Below are 26,809 nucleotides of genomic sequence, written 5' to 3'. Positions count from 1 at the left end.
CTTGTCAGGTGACTTGTGCAGCCCCTCTTGGTCAATGACATGACCACAGTACGAGATCCATTTCTGGAAGAACTCACATTTCTGGCGATTAACTCGAAGGCCATATTCCTTCAACCTGGTGAGCACCAGTTTCAAATTTGCGAGGTGTTCCTCCTCGTCCTCTCCTGTAATCAGGATATCGTCCAAGTAACACTGAGTGCTTGGAATTCCCTGTAAGACCTGCTCCATGGCCCTCTGCCAAATTGCTGGAGCCGAAGCCACTCCAAAAACCAGTCTATTATATCGATACAAGCCTCTGTGCGTGTTGATTGTGAGATACTGGCGCGACTCTTCCTCAACTTCCATCTGTAAGTACACTTTCGCCAGGTCTATCTTGGTGAAGTGTTTCCCACCAGCCAATGAAGCAAAGATATCCTCAATCCGCGGAAGCGGATATTGTACCGTGTGAAGCACCGGATTAACTGTGATCTTGAAGTCTCCGCAGATGCGGACCTTTCCCGGTTCCCCTGGCTTGTTACTCGATGAATGCTTCATAACGGGAACAATGGGCGTGGCCCACTCACTCCAGTCCACCTTAGACAGTACCCCTGAACATTCAAGCTCTTCCAGTTCAGCCTCCACAGCAGGTCGTATCGCATAAGGTACCGATCTGGCTTTGAAAAATTTTGGGGTTGCATGTTCTGCAATCTTGATTTTCGCCTTAATTCCTCTCAGTATTCCCAGTCCCTGTTGGAATACCTCTTCAGCCTCATCCAATATTCTGGACAATCGTTCAGGTTTGACATCTTTCTTTCCGGAATCTACCGTTATCATGTTTAGGGAGTGCCAGTCCATATTTATTTTCCTGATCCACTCACGTCCCAGAAGTGGTGGACCTCCCTCGGGTAGTACATATATGTCCATTCCTTGGTGTTCTTTGCCCTTGTGTAACACCTTGACTTTTATCTTTCCGATGGGGTATACGTTTTGCCCCGTGTATGTCTGCAATACTATCTTCGTATCCCGTAGGGGAATATGTTTGAATAACTTTTTGTAATCTTGCTTATTCATGACCGTCAACGCCGATCCGGTGTCCAATTCCATCTTCACTTGGACTTTTGCAATCTGCAGTGTGACCCAGATAGTTTGTCGGTCAGTTTCCTTACTCACATTGTGAATTCTCAGACTACCCAGTTCCTTGCTGTTGGAGTCTGACTCCGAATTCTGTTCATCTGAACTCTTCAGAGTCACCTTATGTACCTTTCTGTACTTCTTCTGCGGTGACTTATTGTTGCTGGTCTTCTTTCCTGACCGGCATACTTTAGCTATGTGACCAAGCTTGCCACATTTCCTACATTCCTGGTTTTTAAACCAGCATTGGTTCTGATGGTGTTTTGTCTTCCCACAACGATAACATTTCGTTGTACCCGAAGCCATTTGATCTACGCTGAGTACCGCTGCCTTCAGCTGCATTTCTGCAGTGCCTCTCGCTGCGGCTTCGTGCGATGCTGCAATAGTGACAGCCTTATCAAGTGTAAGATCATTCTCTTTGAGCAGTCGCTTTTGTGTTCCTTCCTTCGACATCCCACACACGAGCTTGTCTCTCAGTGCCTCTGTCAGATTTTCCCCAAACTGACAGTATTTTGCTAGCCTATGCAGTTCAACCAAGTACTCCGCGTTGCTTTCCTCTTTCAGTTGCGTTCTCACATAAAATTTAAATCGTTCCGCTAACATCAGCGGTGTGGGGTTCAAATGATCCTTCAGGACAGCAACAATATTAGCGAAAGTCTGATCCGCCGGTTTAGCTGGTGATAGAAGATGCTTCAATAGCCCGTATGTCTTCGCACCCATTGAGTTTAGTAAGGTTATTGCTTTATCATCATTTGATATGTTATTTGACTTACAATATATCTCTATGCGTTCTACATACGTGGCCCAATCTTCCACCTCGGAATCGAAATCGTTGATGTTACCACGCTCAGGCATCTTTGCAATCTTTTTGAGAGACAACAACGAAATTTTTCTTTAACTTTTTTTTTTCAAAAAAAAAAAAATATGGCGGTTTCCCGCGCTTGCCTTCTTCCCCGCCTCCGAAAATGACGGTTTCCTGCGCTTGTCTTCTTCCCCGCCTCCGAAAATGGCGGTTTCCCGCACTCACACGGTCTCCCTCGCTCGCTCGGTCTCATTCTCCCTCGCTCGCTCGGTCTATCTCTTCCGCTCGCTCGGGCTCTGGCTCTCCCGCTGGCTGTGACGGCGATTGCCGTATTGCTGCGTTCGCCCTCCCCAGCGGTTTTCAATCGCGCCTCCCAGCCCCTCTTGCAGTCCGGTCCTTTCCCCCCCGGCTGCGGCTGAGTTCTCCGCGGTTTTCTTTTATTTGTTTTATTTTCCCCCGCGCAAGCGGTTCTTGGTCGCTGCGCCTCGCGGCCTCGGTAGCTGCCCGGCCTTGTTTACCGGTCGCGGTCGAGCTTGCTCTCGACGCCGTTGCGTCTCCCAGCCCGCTTGCAGCCCGGTCTCTCACACCGGCTGCGTTTGCCTGCACCGCGGCTTCCGTGCCTTACGCTGCCCCAGTCTCAGCGCCTCTGGCCCCGACTTCTGTCCGGCTCTTTTTCCCCCGGCCGTGGTCGAGTTCTCCGCCCTTATCCTCCGTTTTTTTTTTCTAATTTTCTCCCCTACTCACAGTTAACGTGGCCGACTTGCTTTTCGTCGCTGATCAGCTCCCCCACCACCGTGATATAAGGGACGATCACTGCCTGTTGCTGATGGAAGGCTTCGTGTCAGAATTCTTCCTTCTTCCTTGCTCTGCAGACTCGAGTCTTCTCTCAGCAGAATGACGAGGGCGGATTCCTCTTCTCGACGCCCGTTAACTGCCTTGGATGTATCTCTGCCGCAGGGTAAGATCGAACTCGTCGCCACTGTTAAGACTGTGTGTTATATTGCGAATTACTACACAGACCACAAGAGTAAACTTTAACAGGACTTTACTGGTTGAAGGTCAGGGCGGATCTGCCCAATAAATCCTTACACAGCACTTATATACCGGTGTGGTCACCACCGGTATTACAGTATACAGTAGCCAAGATAAAGTAGTGCAACCCTTAAAATAGTTCTCTTAAAGGTGGAACGTTACATACACTACACTCACTGACCTACTTTGGCTCCCAGTTAAGCAATACCTCAATTTTAAAATTCTCATCCTTGCCTCGCCCCTCCCTAACTCTGTAACCTCCTCCAGCCCTATGACCCTCCATCAAAAAGCAATTCAACCAATATTTTTTTTATTTGGGAGAAGAAGACGAGCCAAAAGAGCCTGGTCTCATGATAACACAGTGGCACAATGATATCTGCACTCCTCCAATTCTGGCCTCTTGAATGTCCCCAACTTTGATCACTTCATCATTGGCAGCCGTGCCTTCAACTGCCAAGGCCCTAAGCTCTGGAATTCCCTCCCAAACCTCTCGGCCTCTCTACCTCTCTTTCTCATTTAAGATGCTCCTTAAAACCTACTATACCCATGTGGCTTGGTGTCAAATTCTATTTGATAATGCTCCTGTGAAGCACCATGGGACGTTTTATTACGTTAAAGGCGCTATATAAATACGAGTTGTTGTTGTTGTTTATACATACAAAATAGGTAAAGTTAACCAAAAGCTTGTAGCACAATTTGAGCTCACTCATATTCCAGTTTTCAAAATAAAAGTTAATTTTTAGGAGTAATGACGATGGAGAAGTACATCAGCATTTCAACCTTAATGTAGACCTTTGGGGCATCCACTGTTTGAATTATTAATGCTGTGCAAACAAAGTTTGACTTTTTTTACATGTTAATTGGAGGAACTGTGTGCAACTCAGGTATTAGCAGCTCACACAACCATTGCCAGAACCTGACACCATACATTTCTCCCGTCAGGGAACTGTCTGTGCTATGACTATTGTAAGAGGAATATCGTTTACTGAAAATTCCACAAGGATCAATAAATCTATCATAAACAAACATGATTAACTCTCATCAACCTTTATCAAAATATTTACCATTGTTGCATGTTAAAAGTGGCATTTTGACATTTTTCCAAAGTTCCTATGAGTAGGAAATTACTGGATTTATGATGAAAATCAGACTATTTGTGTAGTGAGTATTTTACCCTGAGTTCATTTCCTTTCAACACTCAATTACTGAAGCTCCTTTGTCATAGTTATTCTCAGTTACACAGCGGCTACAAACAAAGAATCCTTTAAGTTTTGGAGAATGAAGTTGCCAATTTAATTTACTTAATTTATTTTCCCTTTTTCTTTAATCCCTCCTTTTGTTCCTCTGAATTTGTGAAGGTGACTGGATCAGAAGTTTCAAAAACTCTCAATATGAGGATCAGTAGACCCAATCCTACAAGCTGCACAACTGTGCACTGTAGTAGTGTACAGCTAAGAAGTGTGTTCTGACAAAGAGTCCAGTCTGAAACATTAACCTACTTTTTCTCTTGATGTGTATTTTCAGCAATTCTATTTTTGTGGTGGATTTCCAGCATTTGTATTTTTCTTTCTTTTTAATGGTCCTAGTAAAACATTCATTGCCCATGAAAATTAGAATTGAGACAGTTATACTGACATGTTGTGATAATTCCATTGACCACCTCTGAGTCAGAAGAGCATGCATTCAAGCCCCACTCCAGGACTTGGAACACGTAATCTAGGCTGACACTTCAATGAGTACTGATGGAATACTGCATTTTCTGGAGTTCCATCTTTTAGATGAGACCTTATATATCCATAGCACTATTGGAAGAAAAGCAGGGGAGCTTTCCCAATATCCAAGCCAAGATTTATCCCTCAATCAACATCATCCAAACAGATTAACTGGTTATTGGAGTGTAGCGGTAAGCATCCCCGCCGCTGGGCCAGAAGGTGTAGGGTTTCGAACCCCGCTCCAGACAGTCCCGGCAAGTAGAGTCGGAGCTCAGGGTCTAAATTCTGGGTTGACATCCAGCAGGATACTTGCGTCCGTGGGTGTGGGTGGCCCCCCCCCTCGTATGGGTTGTGGGAGCCCGTAAAACCCTCCCGCCATAGGACTAACCACCCTAATGGCTGGTATGAAGATGGTTACGGTCACAGAAGGAGCGTTTAACGCGGCCAGAAATCCTTCCACTACTTCATACTGTTCCCCAAAGGGAACAGTGTGTAGACACGATAAGAAGAAGAACTGGTTATTTATCTCATTGCTGTTTATGGGATGTTGCTGTGCACAAATTGGCTGCGCCTTTGCTAACACAGCGACAGTTCCTGTACTTTAATGGTTTTGATGTACTTTGGGTCAGCTTAAGGACATGAAAGGTGCTACGTAAATACAAGCTCTTTCTTTCTATAATTATCAAATGTCTTACCATCGCAAACATTGCAGAGATGTTCAATGACAACAAGAGCCATAATGTGACATCCTCAATCTAAATCAATGATGGGAATTCAAGTGAAATCTCATGAAAGATTAAGGATCTATCCTTGGCCCCTTCGTATTTCTCATCTCATGCTGCCCCCCAGCAACATCATCCGAAAACACGGCAGATTCCACATGTAGACTGACGACACCCAGAGGCCGTGCCTTCAGCCATCTAGGACCTAAGCTCTGGAATTTTCTCCATAAACTTCTTCACCTCTCCACCTCCCTCTCCTCCTTTAAGACCATCATTAAAACCGACATTACCTGTCCTAATGTCTCCTTCTTTGGCTTAGAGTCAATTTTTATCCGATTACGCTCCTGTGAAGTGTCTTGCGATGCTTTCTTAGGTTAAAGGCGCTATATAAATGCAAGCTGTTGTTGTTCAGAGGCTATAGTCTATTCAATTCTGATCCAGTCACCTTCACAAATTGAAAACTTAAGAAAAAAATGTTGCTTTATTAAACATTGTTAAAGTGAAACATCGCAGCACTAACAACATGGGCTTGAGTACCAAAGCTGGTGTCCAGTCCCAGCATTGTCTGTCACTCAGATCATGCTTTGATCAGTTTCTTCATTTCTCATCTGGAGCACAAGCTGTGGCACCACATTATAGTGGAGTGCTCATTCTAGAGGAGGCTAAAGTGGTGTTTCCCAACTCACCACTCTACGATACTGCTCCATGGATCCAACCTCCCTGATGATTTATGCATTGTGCATAAGACATGTAAAAGTAACAATAGTATAAGAGACACAGGAGCTTAGACTTAGTCCAGGGAACAATGAGGAGGGACAGTCATACAAACTGTACTGTAGAAATTATCAAAATCCATGACAAGGCCTTGGACAACGTGGACCACTTTCCATACCTCGGGAGCCTACTGTCAATAAGGGCAGACGTCGAAGACAAAGACCAACACCCTCTTCAGTGTGCCAGTGCAGCCTTCGGTCGCCTGAGGAAGAGAGTGTTTGAAGACCAGGACCTCAAACCCGGCACTAAGCTCATGGTCTACAGAGTAGCAGTGATACCCGCCCTGCTGTATGCCTCAGAGACATGGACCATGTACAGCAGGCACCTCAAAGCACTGGAGAGGTACCACCAACGCTGCCTCCGCAAGATCCTGCAAATCCATTGGCAGGATAGGTGCACCAATGTCAGTGTTCTTGCTCAGGCCAACATCCCCAGCATCGAAGCTCTGACCACGCTCAATCAGCTCCGATGGACGGGTCACATTGTCCGCATGCCTGATACGAGACTCCCAAAACAAGCGCTCTACTCGGAGCTCCAGCATGGCAAGAGAGCCCCAGGTGAGCAGAGGAAACGCTTCAAGGACACCCTCAAAGCCTCCTTGAAAAAGTGTAACATCCCCACCGACACCTGGGAATCCCTGGCCCAAGACCACACAAAGTGGAGGAGAAGCATCCGGGAAGGCGCCGAACACCTCGAGTCTCTTCGCCGGGAGCAAGCGGAAGCCAAGCGCAGGCAGCGCAAGGAGCACACGTCAACGCAAGCATCCCACCCACCCGCCCCTTCAACCACCGTCTGCCCTACCTGTGACAGAGACTGTAGGTCCCGCATTGGACTCATCAGTCACCTGAGAACTCATTTTTAATGTGGAAGCAAGTCATCCTCGGTTCCGAGGGACGGCCTAAGAAGAGAAGAAATTAATTGAACTCCACTACTTTAAAAAAAATCATCAAAGTGATCTGTGAGGTAACCTACACTTGTTTGGAATAAGGAGACTGAACCCCCTTATAAATCATATAAACCTATATACATAAAGTTGCACTGAAACAACAGATACTTTCAATGTTTATAGCTGAATGTTCCAGTACTACACAGCAGATTGAAGTCAAACAAAAGTTTGCACCATGGTTGGGGTTAACCTTCTGTATGCCAGATTACCATAGCTCTGCTCTTCACACTCTAATCTCTCAGGGCTGAATTTTGCCAGCGCTCAGAGAGCGGGTTTGGAGGCGGGTCCACTGCCAAAATAGCAAAGATTGACAGCGGGTAGAAAACCTGCCTCCACGCACAACAGACCCGACACCAAGCGGCAGGGGAGACAATTTAGATCATTAAATGGCTTGTTAACAGTCAATTTAATGCTATTTCGAGCCTACCTTCTAATTTTACGTGCTCCCCCATGAGTTACCCACTGCTGGGGAACACGCCAGCTCACCCTGTCGTGAGTTGAGTCTGCTTTGATTTATCTGATTACCTGGCAGCTGCAGAAGTGGTACAAAGGATATCATGTTGCAGCTGTTCAGTTTCAGAGCTCAGAAACTGTTGGTTACTGCAGTTGTAAGACATATAGAGGGAGAAATTCAGTGGCATCCCCTTTGAGCTGCTAACTTCGCCGGGGCGCTACTTATAGCACCCCAAAAAAGTTAGCACCCCTGCGCCGTAAATTCAGTGGTAGCGCCCCAAGCAGGAGGCGAGACGTTACTGGAAGCGCTCCCCCTCTTTCTTGGGGCACTACCAGTGAATTTTGCGGCACTATGTGCAACAGCGCCATGCGCGTGGGCACATATCGCCACATAATTGCAGGCCTCCCTCCCCTGATTATAGGGGTGGGGCCTCTCGGTGCACACACCGGGGCCCTGCTGTACCACCGGGGAGTGGGGTGCCGGGAAAACAGTAATCGCGGCCGGCACCCTGAAGAAAAAAGGGGAAGGGGGCAGGTGCTGGCAGTCGGCCCCAAAAAAGTGACTGCCCTACAACTGCCCTTTAACTTGGCTACAAAAACGCCCCCCTGACCCTGTCAGACATATCGTCCACCGATAGGTCAGGGGGCGCAATCGAAGTTTGCTGTCAGGGTGCGAGCGGGGCGCTGCACACAGCGATGACGTCATCGCCGGCGGCGCAGGGCGCTACCAGCTACTGCTGCCGCTTACCTCCCACTGAATTTCATGGGAGGCATTCGCAGTGCTGCGCCCGGGCGCTAGGAGCCTTGTGCCCTGTTAGCGGCCCCCGGGGGCGCTAACGGGAGGCGCAAAGCAACCAAATTTAGCCCCCTTAGAACTTTCTGTAGCTTGTAAGTGTTTAGAGCCAACTCTCTATCCAGTGGCACCTCATTGGACACAACCTCTCCCACCATTGACAGATCACTTCTGTCATCTCAATTTCAGCTGCCATCTTCTCCAGCAACATCGGTGCCCTTGAAAAAATCTCACCGTGGTCCTCTGAATCCCTCCACGATCAGCCCCAACACCAAAATCACCAGGCACACCAACATCACCAAAAACATCACCAACCTTCTCTGCAACCACCTGATGCTGCACAGGACACAGGGCATCAACACCCGACCACATTGCTGCCTGGGAGGCCAGCGATGGTATCACCATGGCCAGATTTACTTCACTTGACGCTGTACACCCAGGCTGCCACATGATGCGCCAGGTTAACACCACCCTACACCAGCACCATAAAGCATCCCTATAATGTCCAAGCCATTCCTTTCACATTCATCACAATAGGGGGGAGGGGGGTGGGGGGTGGTGTTATGTCTCAGCATTCACTGGAACTCACTAAGACACTTCTCAAGTTGAGCACAGATCTGTACAATAAGGTAAATTGTTGGAAAGATAGATTTCAGTGTTTGACAACACATTAACTGAAACTTCAGATGGACATTGGCTAAACCTCTCAAGTGCCTACCCTTGTGTGTTGTTAGTTGGTATGCTTGCAGTGGGATGAGGGTGAGGGTGAGTGTGTGGGGTGACTAGTAAGATGGGGAAGTGATAATGTAGATAGAGAGGGATGGGTGGAGGTGCAAGGTAAGTGGTGTGAGTAAGGATGTGCAGGAGTAGGGTAGAGAAGGCAGAGTAATGGGGATGTGATGAGTAGCACAGCAGGATGAGGTTGAGTGTGGCTCTGCAGTAACGTTTCGTGATCTACTGAGATCATTGAAAGGTTGGCGCCACTGCAGCCTGGTCCTCCTGATGACATTCCTGCTTGTGTCCTCCTGTGCAAATTGCAACCAAGCTGCGTTGGTGTCCTGGGGACGTCTCTTCCGCCCATGGGAAGGGAAGAGAACCTCCCTGCATGCAATTACTCCCTCCATAAGCATATGGAGGGAGTCATGCGAGAGCCTGGGTGCAGCTGTGCACCTTTGTGCAGTGCTTGTCAGTGTTTGCAGCACCTCAATGCTGTAGAACACTGACAGCACAACTGCCAAAATGAATGTGGACACGGCCCCTTTAAGAAAACCGGCTGATGATGTCATCAAATGAAGTCATCAGACCCGCTTCCTTTTAATTGACCGGGAACCCCGCAGGGCGGGCTTAACAAGCCCTATTAACGGAAAATGCTTTTTACAGTGTGGCTGCAGCCGGGAGGGGGCTGGAACCCGCCAACCACCTCTCCCGCCGCGATCCCGCCTCCGCTAGCGAAATTGTGGCCTCAGTCTGCGTTATTCTGATGGCAGCACTTAGCCTCTGCTAAGATCAGTGCCATGATTGGTCTACTTCCAAAACTCACCTTCAGTGGCTGATCTTCCTCTGTCAGTTAAGATTATGATCTTTGACAATATGGTACTGTGAATATTGCAGTAAATCTAGAATAATGCCAGGCAGAGTGTTACCGAGCTATACATGAAGAGAGGATTTTGAGCCATTGAGAATATTTTCACTGTTTCTTGAATATTGAATTTATAATCTTATAACTTCTTCCTAGGCATGTATTATTGTTATAGCAAAGACATTGCAAGGTTATAGTTCAGCAATGTAAAATGTGCATATTTGCCATTATTAATATCATGAACATCTGAAACACTTTTGGACAGGGTTGTGTATGCTCAGTCCTTAAATTAAATATCTTTTAATGATGTAAACATGACCACAAAATATTCTTCAATAGGTTCTACATTTTAGTTTCTACAATTTACAGATCAATGGTTATACTACATTTTTTTTAATGAAATACGTTATCTTTCTTACAGTTCCCTCCTCCCATTTTCTTTCATAAGCTTTTGTCTCTCTTATACCAGGAAAGCAGGAAACCAGGAAAGCTGTGGGCTTAGTGTTGGCGCCATCCTCTCCACCCGTGACAGAAAGTATGCTTGCTGTAGGCTGGACAAATTTGGCATTCTTTCCCCTTGAAGTCTCACGCTTCTGTTACTGTGATGTATCAAATCTAGTGGGTAAACTTATGTGTAGCTGGTGGTGTTGAGGTAATGCCAAGACTCAGAACTGCAAGCACAGCACAATGAAATCAGCAAACACACTACAAACCAGCATTCAACTTAGAATTTTACTGTCTCTGGAAGGAGGGAGATCTGCATATCCACAGTCAGCTACAGTCCAGTAGTACAAAAGCACCTTAAGACTCCCAAATGAAATAAGTTTGAGCAGTCTCAACCCACTTGGCCATGAGTTCACCGCACAAAGGACCTGCATTTCCAGGAGCCATTTCAGTGCACTCCGGGTGTAAGTCTGTCAGGACTACAGCGGAAGATTTGGGAATTAGGTTGGGACCTAGGTATGCTGGGTCTCAATCCGTGTTCTGACTTTCCAGGCAGACCTTTTTGGGCAGAACCTCCGGCCATCCCAAATATAATCACTTACATCAGAGGGAGGGCATGGCTGAGGTGAGGGAATTACCCAGCCGAGAATTTCCTTCACCACTGCTTGAGTTACATCAGGCAGCCAGTACACTGGGAGGAACAAGATGTGATGGTCTTCCATCAGTGTAATTGGGCACCACCTTAGGGTTCAGGTCTGGGCTTGGCCTGCACCCCCATAGAACTCAGCCAGCTGTTGGGTCAGATTTCACAATAGATCCTTTGAAAATGTTAATTGGGGAACTACCGAGCAGTTGGCCAGATCCACATTACCTACCCCCTGAGGGACCTTGAAGGAGTTGGCAGCACCAGAGGCAGATACAAATCCGGCGAATTCCAAAAGAAGAGAAAAAAACAAGGAGTGACGTCACAGAACAGCAGGTAGGTGATTGGTGGGTGAGTATTAACTTTTTTTTCTCTAACTTAACTAGGTAAACTAATTAATATAACTATAAATAATCGTTTGAATAAAGACTTTAAGAGAGCGAGAGAAGCAGCTGGAGATAAAGGTAGACCCGACTTTTAAGACTCTTAGGTGGAGAAATTCATTATAGCCCAGGAATGGGCGGTAACTTTAAAAAAGTTTGAGATTTAGCGCCAGGCGCTAATGATTCAAACTGCACGCAAAATTCAGTCTCATTGCTCAAAGAAAGGATTGGAGCGCTAAATCAAGCGCGAATGGCCTAGCTCAGTGGCGTTAAACTCAAAGCACTGACCAATATCAGGTGCAGTCTAATCTCAAGTCATCATTGCCACAGGCTTTTCCCAGTACTTAAAGGGGCGGTTCATTGATACTGCAGCGCCTCATTCTCAGCAATGCTGGCTGTGCAGCTGTCTCAGCAAGGAGAAGGAGCCAGAGGACTGAAGCAGGTGTGCTCATGGCAGATCCACCTCAGTCGGCTGGTCAGGGTGATTGAATGCTTTACCAAATGCTACATACCACCATCTGTACCACAAGCTTCACACACTGCCCAAAGCACCAGACCCCCAGCACTCACACACCAACAATCTCTACCTACCAACACTCACACCCACATCTCACGCCTTGCACACAATGACAGCTATTCAACTATGGCAGGCACAAGGGTCATTAGTTATTGGAATGATTGTGATATTGTAGGAATGGCTAGATTCCTAACTAAAGGACTGAGATCGAGTCAGTCTATTAAACAAACGATGTTTAATACTAATAAACAGAGTTTAACACTAAAACAATGGAAAGCTGGATAACAGGTCTGTACTGATTGCTAGCTCCACGAGGACTGACTAGAGCCCCTCCCTGGTCGGACGTCATGACGTCATCATGGTTTCCCGCCGCTGGAGGATCACGTGATCAACGTGATGACGTCATCGCGTTGGGTCTCAGTCTTAAAGGGACCGCGCTATGTACATGCGATAATATGAACAGAGATACAGATTCATTCTGTAGCTAACAATTAGTTAAAGATAATTATGTGCATAAGATCAGAGTCCCCTTGGTGGCTCTGCCACATGATGTGTGATATGTTTATGCAAAAACTTATTCATGAAGTTTGCAATATTTTGTGGTCTCTCTCATTTCAACTTTGCGCCCAGGAGGACACTGTGATATGGCATGAGGGGCATATGGTGAGCTAAAGGGATCTGGGGTTTAAGTCATCCTGGTGTGAGGCTGGAAGTCTGTTTGGAAGAGGTGGCAGAGTTCTGCGACCACCACCTTGGTGATGCAGAGCTATTTAATACACTGCTCCATGCATCATTGAAGGTAGGAGAAGAGCTGTCAGAATACCCTCGGAGAGTAAGGCCTCTTGTTGAGAGACCTGATGGCCCTCCTCCTTCCTCTGGCCACATGTTCCAATCTTTCTCGCTGCCTCCGCACCCTCCACCGTAGAAACTGGAGGGCGAGGTCGACTGCCAGTACAGCCCTCATTAATGTAACCGTGTAGAACTTTGATATGTTGTGAGAATAAATGTAACTAATTTTTACTGGCCACAACACTCCTGATACTAAACAACCTATAAATGTTATGCTTTTTATTTGTTTATGGGATGTGGGCGTCGCTGGCAAGGCCAGCATTTATTGCCCATCCCTAATTGCCCTTGAGAAGGTGGTGGTGAGCTGCCTTCTTGAACCGCTGCAGTCCATGTGGTGAAGGTACTCTCACAGTGACGATGAAGGATCGGCGATATACTTCTAAGTCAGGATGGTGTGTGACTTGGAGGGGAACTTGGAGGTGGTGGTGTTCCCATGCGTCTGCTGCCTTTGTCCTTCTAGGTGGAAGAGGTCGCAGGTTTGGGAGGTGCTGCCGAAGAAGCCTTGGCGAGTTTCTGCAGTGCATCTTGTAGATGGTACACACTGCAGCCACGGTACACCGGTGGTGGAGGGAGTGATTGTTTAAGGTGGTAGATGGGATGCCAATCAAGCGGGCTGCTTTGTCCTGGATGGTGTGGAGCTTCTTGAGTGTTGTTGGAGCTGCACTCATCCAGGCAAGTGGAGAGTATTCCATCACACTCCTTACTTGTGCCTTGTAGATGGTAGAAAGGCTTTGGGGAGTCAGGAGGTGAGAAACTCGCTGCAGAATACCTCAGCTCTGACCTGCTCTTGTTGCCACAGTATTTATGTGGCTGGTCCAGTTAAGTTTCTGGTCAATGGCGACCCCCAGGATGTTGATGGTGGGGGATTCGGCAATGGTAATGCCATTGAATATCAAGGGGCAGTGGTTAGACTCTCGCTTGTTGGAGATAGTCATTGCCTGGCACTTCTGTGGCGCGAATGTTACTTGGCACTTAGCAGCCCAAGCCTAAATGTCATCCAGGTTTTGCTGCATGCGGGTATGGACTGCTTCATTATCTGAGGAGTTGTGAATGGCACTGAACACTGTGCAGTCATCAACGAACATCCCCATTTCTGACCTGATGATGGAGGGAAGTTCATTGATGAAGCAGCTGAAGATGGTTGGGCCTAGGACACAGTCCTGAGGAACTCCTGCAGCCAGGTCCTGGGGCTGTGATGATTGATCTCCAACCACCACAACCATCTTCCTTTGTGCTAGGTATGACTCCAGCCAGTGGAGAGTTTTCCCCCTGATTCCCATTGACTTCAGTTTTACTAGGGCTCCTTCATGCCACACTTGGTCAAATGCTGCCTTGATGTCAAGGGCAGTCACTCTCGCTTTTCCTCTGGAATTCAGCTCCTTTGTCCATGTTTGGACCAAGGCTGTAATGAGGTCAGGAGTTGAGTGGTTTTGGCAGAACCCAAACTGGGCATCAGTGAGCAGGTTATTGGTGAGTAAGTGCCGCTTGATAGCACTGTCGATGACTCCTTCCATCACTTTGCTGATGATTGAGAGTAGACTGATGGGGCGGTAATTGGCCGGATTGGATTTGTCCTGCTTTTTGTGGACAGGACATACCTGGGCAGTTTTCCACATCGTCGGATAGATGCCAGTGTTGTAGCTATACTGGAACAGCTTGGCTAGAGGCGCAGCTAGTTCTGGAGCACAAGTCTTCAGCGCGATAGTCGGGATGTTGTTGGGGCCCAGAGTCTTTGCTGTATCCAGTGCGCTCAGCCGTTTCTTGATATCACGTGGCGTGAATCGAATTGGCTGAAGACTGGCTTCTGTGATGGTGGGGACCTCAGGAGGAGGCCGATATGGATCATCCACTTGGCACTTCTGGGTGAAGATGGTTGCAAACGCTTCAGCCTTGTCTTTTGCACTCGTGCTGGGCTCCACCATCATTGAGGATGGGGATATTCATGGAGCCTCCTCCTCCCATTAGTTGTTTAATGGTTCACCACCAGTCACAACTGGATGTGGCAGGACTGCAGAGCTTTGATCTGATCCCTGTCTATAGTATGCTGCCTCTGCTTTTTAGCATGCATGTAGTCCTGTGTTGCAGCTTCCCCAGGTTGGCACTGCATTTTTAGGTACGCCTGGTGCTGCTCCTGGCATGCTCTTCTACACTCCTTATTGAACCAGTGTTGGTCCTCTAGCTTGATGGTAATGGTAGAGTGAGGATATGCTGGGCCATGAGGTTACAGATTGTGGTGGAATACAGTTCTGCTGCTGCTGATGGCCCACAGCACCTCATGGATGCCCAGTTTTGAGCTGCTAGATCTGTTCTGAATCTGTCCCATTTAGCGCGATTGTAGTGCCACACATGATGGAGGGTGTCCTCAGTGTGAAGACAGGTCTTCGTCTCCACAAGGACTGTGCGGTGGTCACTGCTACCAATACTGTCATGGACAGATGCATCTGTGACAGGTAGATTGGTGAGGACGATTTCAAGTAGGTTTTTCCCCTTGTGTTGGTTGTTTCACCACCTGTCGCAGGCCCAGGCTGGCAGCTATTGTCATTCAGGACTCAGCCAACTCGGTCAGTAGTGGTGCTACCGAGCCACTCTTGGTGATGCACATGGAAGTCCCCCACCCAGAGTACATTCTGTGCCCTTGCTACTCTCAGTGCTTCTTCCAAGTGGTGTTCAACATGGCAGAGTACTGATCCGGCACGGACACATGGGCCGAAATGGCCTCCTTCTGTGCTGTAACTTTCTATGATTCATCAGCTGAGGGAGGGCAGTAGGTGGAAATCAGCAGCAGGTTTCTTTGCCTATGCTTGACCTGAAGCCATGAGACTTCATGGGGTCTGGAGTCAATGTTGAGGACTCCCAGGGCCACTTCTTCCCAACTGTATACCACTGTGCCGCCACCTCTTGTGGATCTGTCCTGCCCGTGGGACAGGACATACCCAGGGATGGTGATGGAGGAGTTTGGGACATTGGCTGAAAGGTATGATTCTGTGAGTATGACTATGTCAGGCTGTTGCTTGACTAGTCTGTGGGACAGCTCTCCCAATGTTGGCACAAGTCCCCAGATGTTGTGGAGGTGGACTTTGCAAGGTTGACTGGGCTGGGTGTGCCGTTGCCGTGTCCGTAGCCGGTGCCGAGGTCGATGCCGGGTGGTCCATCCAGTTTAATTTTTATTATTTTGTTTCATAGCGGTTTGTTACAACGGAATGGCTTGCTAGGCCATTTCAGAGGGCAGTTAAGAGTCAACCACATTGCTGTGGGTCTGGAGTCACATATAGGCCAGACCAGGTAAGGACGGCAGATTTCCTTCCCTAAAGGGCATTAGTGAACCAGATGGGTTTTTACAACAATCCGATAGTTTCATGGTTACCATTACTGATACAGGAAACTCTCGTTTAAACGGCACCTAATTATCTAGAATTCTCTAATAACCGGCAAAATTCTGGAGTAGGTTTTGAGGCTTCCGTATACTGTATATTTGTGGCTGTGTAACCGGGGTTCTCGTACCTTTTGCCGTGTAACCATGGCTTCTGCACCTCTGGTTGTGTAACCGGGTCCCCTTTACCTGTGCCTGTGGAACGGGGCTCCAGCACCTGTGCCTGTGGAACGGGGCTCCAGCACCTGTGCCTGTGGAACGGGGCTCCAGCACCTGTGCCTGTGGAACGGGGCTCCAGCACCTGGGGCTGTGGAACGGGGCTCCAGCACTTGGGGCTGTGGAACGGGGCTCCAGCACCTGGGGCTGTGGAACGGGGCTCCAGCACTTGGGGCTGTGGAACGGGGCTCCAGCACTTGGGGCTGTGGAACGGGGCCCCAGCACCTGGGGCTGTGGAACGGGGCTCCAGCACCTGGGGCTGTGGAACGGGGCTCCAGCACCTGGGGCTGTGGAACGGGGCTCCAGCACTTGGGGCTGTGGAACGGGGCTCCAGCACTTGGGGCTGTGGAACGGGGCTCCAGCACTTGGGGCTGTGGAACGGGGCTCCAGCACTTGGGGCTGTGGAACGGGGCTCCAGCACTTGGGGCTGTGGAACGGGGCTCCAGCACTTGGGGCTGTGGAACGGGGCTCTCATAGCTTGGGCCATTGTCACTCCATGTCCCTTCTTCGTTATTCGGAATTTTTAATCAACCGGCACCATCCTGGTCCTGTAGGTGCCGGATACAAAAGAGTTTCCTGTACTAGCTTTTTATTCCAGATTTAGTTCATTAACTGAATTAAAATTCCCCAGCTGCTGTGGTGAGATTTGAACTCACGTCTCTGGATCACAATGTCAAACTGACAAGAAAGCAGTGAAACAGCACTAACCCGAGAGCTGCGCCTAATCCCTTTAAGTAGCGCCCCTGGAGCCGGCATCCGCCTGCTTGACACCTCCTCTCCCTGTCGCTGTCGGGGTGAGGCACTAAGGCAGGGGGTGACAATTAATTTTTCAGATCTGGTGCCCAGTGAGCATTGCACACTCACTGACATCACAATCTACCTGGCGCTGAAGTCCCCGGCGGTTCCTCATAGCGACGGTACCACGTTGGGGGGGGGGGGGGGGCGGGGAGCGTATTTAGCATGCATCACTGGATTCGCCTCACCCTGGCACTACTGCATCAGCGCCCCTTTAGCGTTTACACCAGGCGCTAACGGGAGGCGCTAACCAACTGAATTTTTCCCCCCTTAGTCTTAAGTTTATTTCTGTAATAGTCAAATAAATAGAGGCATGGCAGGGCACTTTAGTCCCATGGAATGCACATCCTGTGCCATGTGGGAACTCAAGGACGCTTCCAGTGTCCTGGACAACCACATGTGCAGGAAGTGTCATCAGCCGGAGGAGCTCAAGCTCCATGTTTTGGAGCTTGAACAGCAGCTGGCATCACTGTGGCACATCCATGAGGCTGAGAGTTATGTGGATAGCACGTTTCAGGAGGTGGTCACCCCACAGCATAAGAGTGTACAGGCAGAGAGGGAATGGGTGACCACCAGAAAGACAAGGAGGACCAGGCACGTAATGCAGGAATCCAGAGTGCATCTTGCTCTCCAACCAGTATGGTGAGGGCAATGGCTTCTCTGGGGAGTGCAGCCAGAGCCAAGTCTACGGCACCACGGGTGGCTCAGCTGTACAGGGGGTCAAGAGGAAGATCAGGAAAGCAATCGTGGTAGGGGATTCGATAGTTAGGGGGACAGGCATTCCTGCGGCCGTAGACATGATTCCAGGATGGTATGTTGCCTCCCTGGTGCCAGGGTCAAGGATGTCACTGAGCGGCTGCAGAACATTCTGAAGAGGGAAGGTGAACAGCCAGAGATCGTGGTCCATATTGGTATCAATGACATAGGTAGAAAGAGGGGTGAGGCCCTGCAAGCAAATTTTAGGGAGCTAGGAAAGAGATTAAAAAGCAGGACCTCAAAGGTAGCAGTCTCTGGATTACTCCTGGTGCCACGAGCTAGTGAGTATAGAAATAGGAGGATAGAGCAGATGAATGCGTGGCTGGAGAGGTGGTGCAGGAGGGAGGGCTTTAGATTCCTGAGACATTGTGACAGGTTCTGGGAGAGATGGGTCCTGTACAAGCCGAACAGGTTGTGTAGTGTATGTACCTTTAAGGGGGAGAACTACTTTTTACAGCTCCTGTATCCTGTAGTACCGGCAGTGACCACACCTGTATATAAGCCCTGAGTGGTGCTCTGTACAGTCAGTTGCAGTTTGAACCTCATCCAGTAAACACCTGTTGATCGTTCCCTGCAGTCTTTGTCTGATTATTGAAAGAACACAACATTAAGATACCCGGATCTAACAGGTTGCACCTCAACAGAGACGGGACCAATATCCTCGCGGGCTAGGTATATTCTACAGGCCACCAACTAGTGGGAAGGATATAGAGGAGCAAATTTGCAGGGAAATTACAGAGAGGTGCAAGAACTATAGAGTAGTGATAATGGGGGACTTCAATTATCCTAATGTAGACTGGGATAGTAATACTGTAAAGGGCAGAGAGGGGGAAAAATTTCTGAAGTTTGTTCAGAAGAATTTTCTTGATCAGTATGTTTCTGACCCAATGAGGAAGGAAGCATTGCTGGATCTGATACTGGGGAATGAGGTGGGTCAAGTAGAGCAAGTGTCAGTAGGGGTACATCTAGGGAACAGTGATCAAAGTATCATAAGGTTTAGATTAGCTATGGAAAAGGACAGGGAGCAATCTAGAGTAAAAGTACTTAATTGGAGGAAGGCCAATTTCAGTGGGTTGAGAACGGATCTGGCCCGGGTAAATTGGAATCAAAGATTGGCAGGCAAAACTGCAATTGAACAATGGGCTGCCTTTAAAGAGCAGATGGTTCGGGTACAGTCGAGGTACATTCCCACGACGGGGGAAAAGTAGGGCAACTAAAGCCAGAGCTCCCTGGATGACGAAAGAGATAGCGAGTAAGATGAAGCAGAAAAAGAGTGCGTGTGACAGATGTCCGGTTGAGAATACAAGTGAGAATCAGGCTGAATATAGAAAGTTCAGAGGGGAAGTGAAAAAGAAAGTAAGAGGGGAAAAGAGGGAGTATGAGAATAGATTGGCAGCTAACATAAAAGGGAATTCAAAAGTCTTCTATGGGCATATAAATAGGAAATGGTAATAAGAGGAGAGGTGGGGCCGATTAGGAACCAAAAAGGAGACCTACGCATTGAGGCAGAGGGCATGGCTGAGGTACTAAATCAGTACTTTGCATCTGTCTTCACCAAGGAAGAAGGTGCCACCAAAGTCATAGTGAAAGAGGAGGTAGTGGAGATACTGGATGAGATAAAAATTGATAAAGGAGGTACTAGAAAGGTTAGCTGTAGGTATAGGTGCTAGAGGCTAGGCATTCTGGGGCGAGTGTTTCACCTCCTGACTCCCCAAAGCCTTTCCACCATCTACAAGGCACAAGTAAGGAGTGTGATGGAATTCTCTCCACTTGCCTGGATGAGTGCAGCTCCAACAACACTCAAGAAGCTCGACACCATCCAGGACAAAGCAGCACCTTAAACTCTCCCACCACCACCGGCGTACCGTGGCTGCAGTGCGTACCATCTACAAGATGCACTGCAGCAACTCGCCAAGGCTTCTTCGGCAGCACCTCCCAAACCAGCGACCTCTTCCACAAGGGCAGCAGATGCATGGGAACACCACCACCTCCAAGTTCCCCTCCAAGTTATACATCATCCTGACTTAGAAGTATATCGTTGATCCTTCATTGTCACTGGGTCAAAATCCTGGAACTCCCTACCTAACAGCACTGTGAGAGTACCTTCACCACACGGACTGCAGCGGTTCAAGAAAGCAGCTCACCACCACCTTCTCAAGGGCAACTAGGGATGGGCAATTAATACTGGCCTTGCCAGCGACGCCCAGATCCCATAAGCAAATTAAAAAAAAGTAGGCAAATCACCAGTAATGGATGGGATGCATCCTAGGATGCTGAGGGAAGTTAAGGTGGAAATTGCAGAGGTACTGGCCATAATCTTCCAATCCTCTTTGGATACGGGGCTGGTGCGAGAGGACTGGAGAATTGCAAATGTTACACCCTTGTTCAAAAAAGGGTGTAAGGATAAACCCAGCAACTACAGGTCAGTCAGTTTAACCTCAGTTGTGGGGAAGCTTTTAGAAACGATAATCCGGGACAAAATTAACAGTCACTTGGACAGGTGTGGAATAATTAAAGAAAGCCAACACGGATTTGTTAACGGCAAATTGTGTTCAACTAACTTGATCCGAGTTTTTGATGAGATAACAGAGAGGGTTAATGAGGGCAATGCGGTTGATGTGGTGTACATGGACTTCCAAAAGGCGTTTGATAAAGTGCCACATAATAGGCTTGCCAGCAAAGTTGAAGCCCATGAAATAAAAGGGACAGTGACAGCATGGATATGAAATTGGCTAAGTAACAGGAAACAGAGTAGTAGTGAATGTTTTTTTAATCGGACTGGAGGAAGGTATACAGTGATGTTCCCAGGGGTCGGTACTAGGACCACTGCTTTTCTTGATATATATTAATGACTTGGACTTGGGTGTACAGGGCACAATTTCAAAATTGGCAGACATCAAACTTGGTAGTGAACAGTAAGGAGGATAGTGATAGCCTTCAAGAAGACATAGACAGGCTGGTGAAATGGGTGGGCACATGGCAGATGAAATTTAACGCAGAAAAGTCTAATTACATCTTTTTAAGGGAAGAGTAGATAAACATGTAAAGCAGAGGAAAATCCAGGACTATGGGATTCGTTTTGGATTGCCTTAGCAAAGAGCCAACACAGACACAAATGTCTATGGTTCTATGTTGAAAAATACACTAAATATTTAAAATTTGGCTGACATGTTAATTGGAATGAGGATTTTTTTTCAAATTCAGACACCTAAATGCAAATTGTAATTTCATTGCAATGAGATTTTACAGTCATTTCTCTCTGGTTTCCTCCCCATCTCTCCTGGAAGTGCTAAATCTTACTGGGAGATAGTTCTATAGCTGCCAGCAACTCTCCGGTACCTCACCCAAGTGGCCGCTCTTTATGAATGACCCTAGTCTGTGACTGTCAGTAGACTATTCAACTGTGGATAGTATCACAGCAAAACAATATCCAGTTCTCATTTCACACATGCATGCTTATCAGTAGGAACCACTGGACTTCAATCAGGAGCAGCATGGTTTGGTGTGTTGAAGGATATTACATGATATTATTTTTATCACTGTATGGGATTCAAACAAAATTCACAACTCCTGTATTCTAGGAATATTTGGTCAGAAATACTCTGTGGCTACAGAGATAGTGGATGCATTGGTTTTGATCTTCCAGAATTCCCCAGATTCTAGAATGATCCCCGCAGATTGGAAGGTAGAAAATGTAGCCCCGCTATTCAACAAAGAAGGGAGAGAGAAAACAGGGGACTACATACCAGTTAGCCTGACATTAGTAGTAGGGAACATGCTAAAATCTAGTATTAGGGATGTGGCAATCAGGCATTTAGAAAATCATAATATGATTGGGCAGAGTCAACACGCATTTATGAAAGGGGAAACATGTTTGACAAATCTATTAAAGTTTTTTGAGGTTGTAACTAGCAGGGTAGATAAGGGGGAACCAGTGGATGTGGTGTATTTGGATTTTCAAAAAACATTCGATAAGGTGCCACACAAGAGGTTATTACACAAAATTAGGCCTCGAGATTGGGGGTAATATATTAGCATGGATTGAGGCCGCCACCAATCCCAGGAATGAATCTAGTGACCTTTCGTTGCACTCCCTCTAAAGCAAGTACACACTTCCTTAGGTAATGAGACCAAAACTCTACACAATAGTCCAAGTGTGGTCTCACCAAGGCCCTATATAATTGCAGTAAGACTTCTTTACTCTTATACTCCAGTCCATTTGTAATAAAGGTTAACATACCAGTCTCTTTCCTAATTACTTGCTGTACCTGCATGTTAACGTTCTGTGATTCGTGTACAAGGACACCCTCTGAATACCAATTCCCAATCTCTCGCCATTTAAAAAATATTCTGCTTTTCGATTTTTCCTACCAAAGTGGATAACTTCACATTTCTCCACATTATATTCCATCTGCCATGTTCATGCCCACTTACTTAACCTGTCTATACCCCTTTGCATCCTCCTCACAACTTACTTTCCCACCTAACTGTGCATCATCAGCAAACTTGGACACATTACACTTAGTCCCCTCATCTAAGTCATTGATGTAGATTGTGAATAGCTGATAATGCCCAGATAATCTGTTTTATTGATGTGGATCGAGGGATAAATATTGGCCAGGACACCAGGGATAACTCCCCTGCTCTTATAATGCCATGGGATCTTTTACCTGAGAGCAGACCCTATAAAATACACAGAAGCAAAGATATGTCTATATATTCATAGCCATATTGGGGAGGGAAAAAGGTTCATCATGCTAGTGTATGGAAAATTTTAAGACAACTTAAAATCACATCTGATCACATTTACTTCAAGATGGTCACTAACAAGAGTCCATTTTTTTTGGCAAAGATTAAATTCCTCTGGCATGCAATTTCCATCCTCCATTTCATAATCTAAGTAAATGAAATTATTTGAATTAAAGGACTGAAGAGGGTGCTAAGAATGTTCCGAGCAGAAACGCAAAATATGTTTTCGAAGATCATAAAAACATATTCCAAGTGTGATGTTCTGCTATATGAAGTTAATTGCTTCAGGCTTTAGCTATTTGTCTCTCCGATGAAATTCAATACTGGGATCCCCAAACCTGTTAATTTCCATTGTTGTCTCTTAATTTCTGTGATCTGCTATAATGTAGCAGTATTACAGCTGTTTATTTTGGGGGCGGAGCAAGAGGGGGTTTCTTCAGTGCAATGAAATCTAAATACCTTCTTTATAAACAGGTTTATATTCGGCACAGCATGTTTCTCTACATTCACGAGGGAGGGATCCATTGTAACTGTTTTGTACATCTTTCTTACTCAACGAAATGTTTGTATTATTAAAAAAATGCACGTTTTGACGACTCAAATTGCTCTCTGCTAATGTACATGTGCAGCTATTTTTGGAACAAAAATGCACCCAGTAAAACATTGTGAATGTGAATGCCTAGGGAGGTTTGGATAAGTTATGTTTCACCAAATATGGCTAATTCTCAAACAGAGGTTGAAACAAACACTAAATGTTTTGATTATTTTGTGTGGGACAATTGCAACACCAATCAAAGCAACGACAAACTGAGCACTGCCCCAAATCAAACCAAATCTAACTACACCTTGATTTATTAGAACAATACTGATTGTGGGCCAAGAACTCAGCACTCCTAGAGCAGATTAGTCCTGTACGTAAGACTCGGTGAAAGCACCAGTTTTATTACTTAACCTTCACTTATTGGTGTGAGTGGGAATAACAGGAAGATTGCAGAAATGTTAATTGATGACAAGTATTCTTACTTATCAGATTCATTCAAGAATAGTAGATTAACGTTAAGAACATTTCTGTTTCCCTGCTACTGTGAAAATTGAACCAGTGGGAGCTTTGCGTATGATGTAACCATTTAACAAGGAGCATCACTCTTATGCTGGCTGCATTTTATAAACTGAAGTGGTTTCCCAAATTGAACCTGAATGCTTTCTGCTGTATTTGGTAGAGCAATGTGAGCTATCCACTTAACACAAATACATTTCCTGCATAAAATGTTTCTTCTCATATTTTAGCTATTTATCTCAAATAAGGCAATTCATTTTAGGATGAAAACATGTGGCTTTTTAAAAGGCTAATCTTACACTTCAGTCACACTTTAACATTGTTTTTGTTCTGTGCAGTGAGTCACATGACTCTGCTTAAATGTCAGGAAATCTCCAAGAGATGAGCAAATCTTAAAGTGCATACATAAATCAAATTCAAATATAGCTTTCAACTTCTTGCAGACATCATGAGGCAACTAACTATGTCTCACTATGGCAGTGTTTTATAGGGGAATGACTCAGCCATGCACTTTGAAAGTCACAAAGGGTAACTGTTAAGGTGGTTCTAAGTTCTTTTGAAGCTATGTAATTTTTGTAATGTGTGAGGGAGAATGTTGAAAGTGAGAGAAAGAAAAAAAGATGCAACAAAGAGGAAAACCATTAAAGGAAAGAGGAAAAAATTAAAGAATGTATAGAGTGAACAATGGGTTTAGGAAGAGAAGTCAACAGAAGAGTGGCAAGCAGGTAGCAAAAAAGGAATGAATGAACGTCAATGGAAAAATGACCACAAGGAAAGTAGGGGTATAGGAAGAAAGGCAAGTATGAAACTGAAGTGAATGAAGAAAAGAAATCTTTGACATGTATTTCTATTGTGTATATCTCAATAAATGAGAAACTTCCTTCTATTTTAAGGTCTATTTATTTCTTCATTCTTTTCTTCCCACAGGTTTCTCCCCTGATCTCCTGAAGGTGCTGCCTCATATTGTCCCACAGGGACTGGCAGCTCTCGAATAGTTGGCTTAAGTTGCCATTCTTCAAGTGGGAGCCTAGAGGTTGACAGACCATTCTGTGTAGGGGAAAATTCATAGCGGAATCCGAAATGTTCTAATTCAGACACACACACGAAAATACTTACCAGCAGGGGTCATTGGATTGCAGTCAAAAGTGAGAACTTAGTTGGTGAAGACAAGTGTAGCAATTTTACTGCTATCTTGGCCGAGAACAGCTAATTCAGCTCCAATTAGGGATTAAAGCTGGGACATTTCTGATTCTTATAACTCAGAACTTCGTCAGATGGTGCATTTACCCACAAGCCTTTAGGGGAGTTTAAAAAAATATTGCTAGGATAGTACAAACCTTCCTCATTCTGCTTCCACTTTCAGTGCGAGTTCATTTTTCCATGGGGCTAATCAAAGAAGTGTGGCACAAAAGATCTCATTTATTTCAGGATGATGTATGACTTGGAGGTGATGGTATTCTCAGGACACTGCTGCTCTTGTCCTTCTTGGTGGTAGAGGTTGAAGGGAGGGAGGTTCTATCGAATTGGCCTTGGAGAAATGCTGCAGTGCATTCTGTAGATCATACATCCACTAGTAAGGGTACAAATCAAGTAAACTGCTTTGCCCTCATGTCGAGCAGCCTCAGTGTTGTTGTAGCAGAATTCACCCAGGGAAATGCTGAGTGTTCCATCACACCGCTGACTAGTTGGTGAAGAGGCTTTGTTTGAGGAGTCAGGAAGTGAGCCACTCATAACCAGCCTCTGCCCTGCTCAGGTAGCCATGGTGTTACATATTACATAGAATTTTGGCCCAATTGGGCTATGCCGGCATTTATGCTCCAAATGAGCCTCCTTCCACCACTCTTCATCTAACCCCATCAGCATATCCTTCAATTCCTTTCTCCCTCATGTGCTTATCTAGCTACCCCTTAAATCCATCTATGCTAATCGCCTCAACTACTCCTTGTGGTAGCGAGTTCCACACTCTTAACGCTCTTTGGGTAAAGAGGTTTCTCCTGAATTCCCATTTATTATATAAATGGTTAGCCCAGTTAATCTTCTGGTCAATGGTGACCTTCAAGATGTTGATGATTGGATACTTGGTGATGTCACTTTCTTTTGCTCAAGATGGTCATTGCCTTCTACTTATCTGGCATGAACACTACCGCCAACTTGATCTACTCGTCAGCCTAAGCCCTACTGTAGGTTAGCACTGGCTGCTACATTATCGCACGAGTCCTGACTGGACTGAACACTGGAATCATCAAAGAACAGCCCCACTCCTGACTTTATAACCGAATGAAGGTTGCACTTCCAGCGAAATTGCGGGAGCAGCTCTGAGGAAATTCCGGCTATGGTGAATCTACCATGAGACCGCAAAATTTGCTAAATCAATGACAAAAATCAGGCCAGGAAAGAGAGTCAATAGCAAGATATTTGAGGCAGCACGGTGGCATAGTGGTTAGCACTGTTGCCTCACAGCACCAGGGACCCGGGTTCGAATCCGGCCTCGGGTGACTGTCTGTGTGGAGTTTGCACATTCTCCCCGTGTTTGCGTGGGTTTTCTCCGGGTGCTCCGGTTTCCTCCCACAGTCCAAAGATGTGCGGGTTAGGTTGATTGGCTATGATAAATTGACCCTTAGTGTTAGGGGGATTAAATACATGGGGTTACAGGGATAGGGTGGGATATGTGTTGGTGTAGGGGTTACGGGAATCGGGTGGGATATGTGTCGGTGCAGACTCGATGGGCCGAAATGGCCTCTATCTGCACTGTGGGGTTTCTGTGATTCTGTGATTGGTTCAAAAGGAATGTGTGTGAGCTTATGAAAAACAAGATTAAAATTTCAGAATGGTTCTGATTAATAGGTCTGACTACCCAGGATCCTTTCAATCAACCTTGATACCAAGGGGTGCTCAAGTATTTTTGTCTATAAGGGATGGAATACTGCAGTGTCATTAAATGCAATCAAATTGACCCGAACCACCGCTGACATTTTGTTTTTGCTGATTTTCTCCTCCACTCCTTTCCTGAAGGAGTATGGTTTCAGAGCATTGACTTAAACCAAGTTTTTCTTGCAATCCAACTATTCAGTCCACCAGGATTGCCCTCATCTCAATGTTCAGATCAA

This window comes from Somniosus microcephalus, chromosome 6 (assembly GCF_052327205.1).
Source record: "Somniosus microcephalus isolate GS21.2 chromosome 6, FLI_Smic_1.0, whole genome shotgun sequence".
Classification (NCBI taxonomy): domain Eukaryota; kingdom Metazoa; phylum Chordata; class Chondrichthyes; order Squaliformes; family Somniosidae; genus Somniosus; species Somniosus microcephalus.
Note: the sequence above shows the minus strand (reverse complement) of the source record.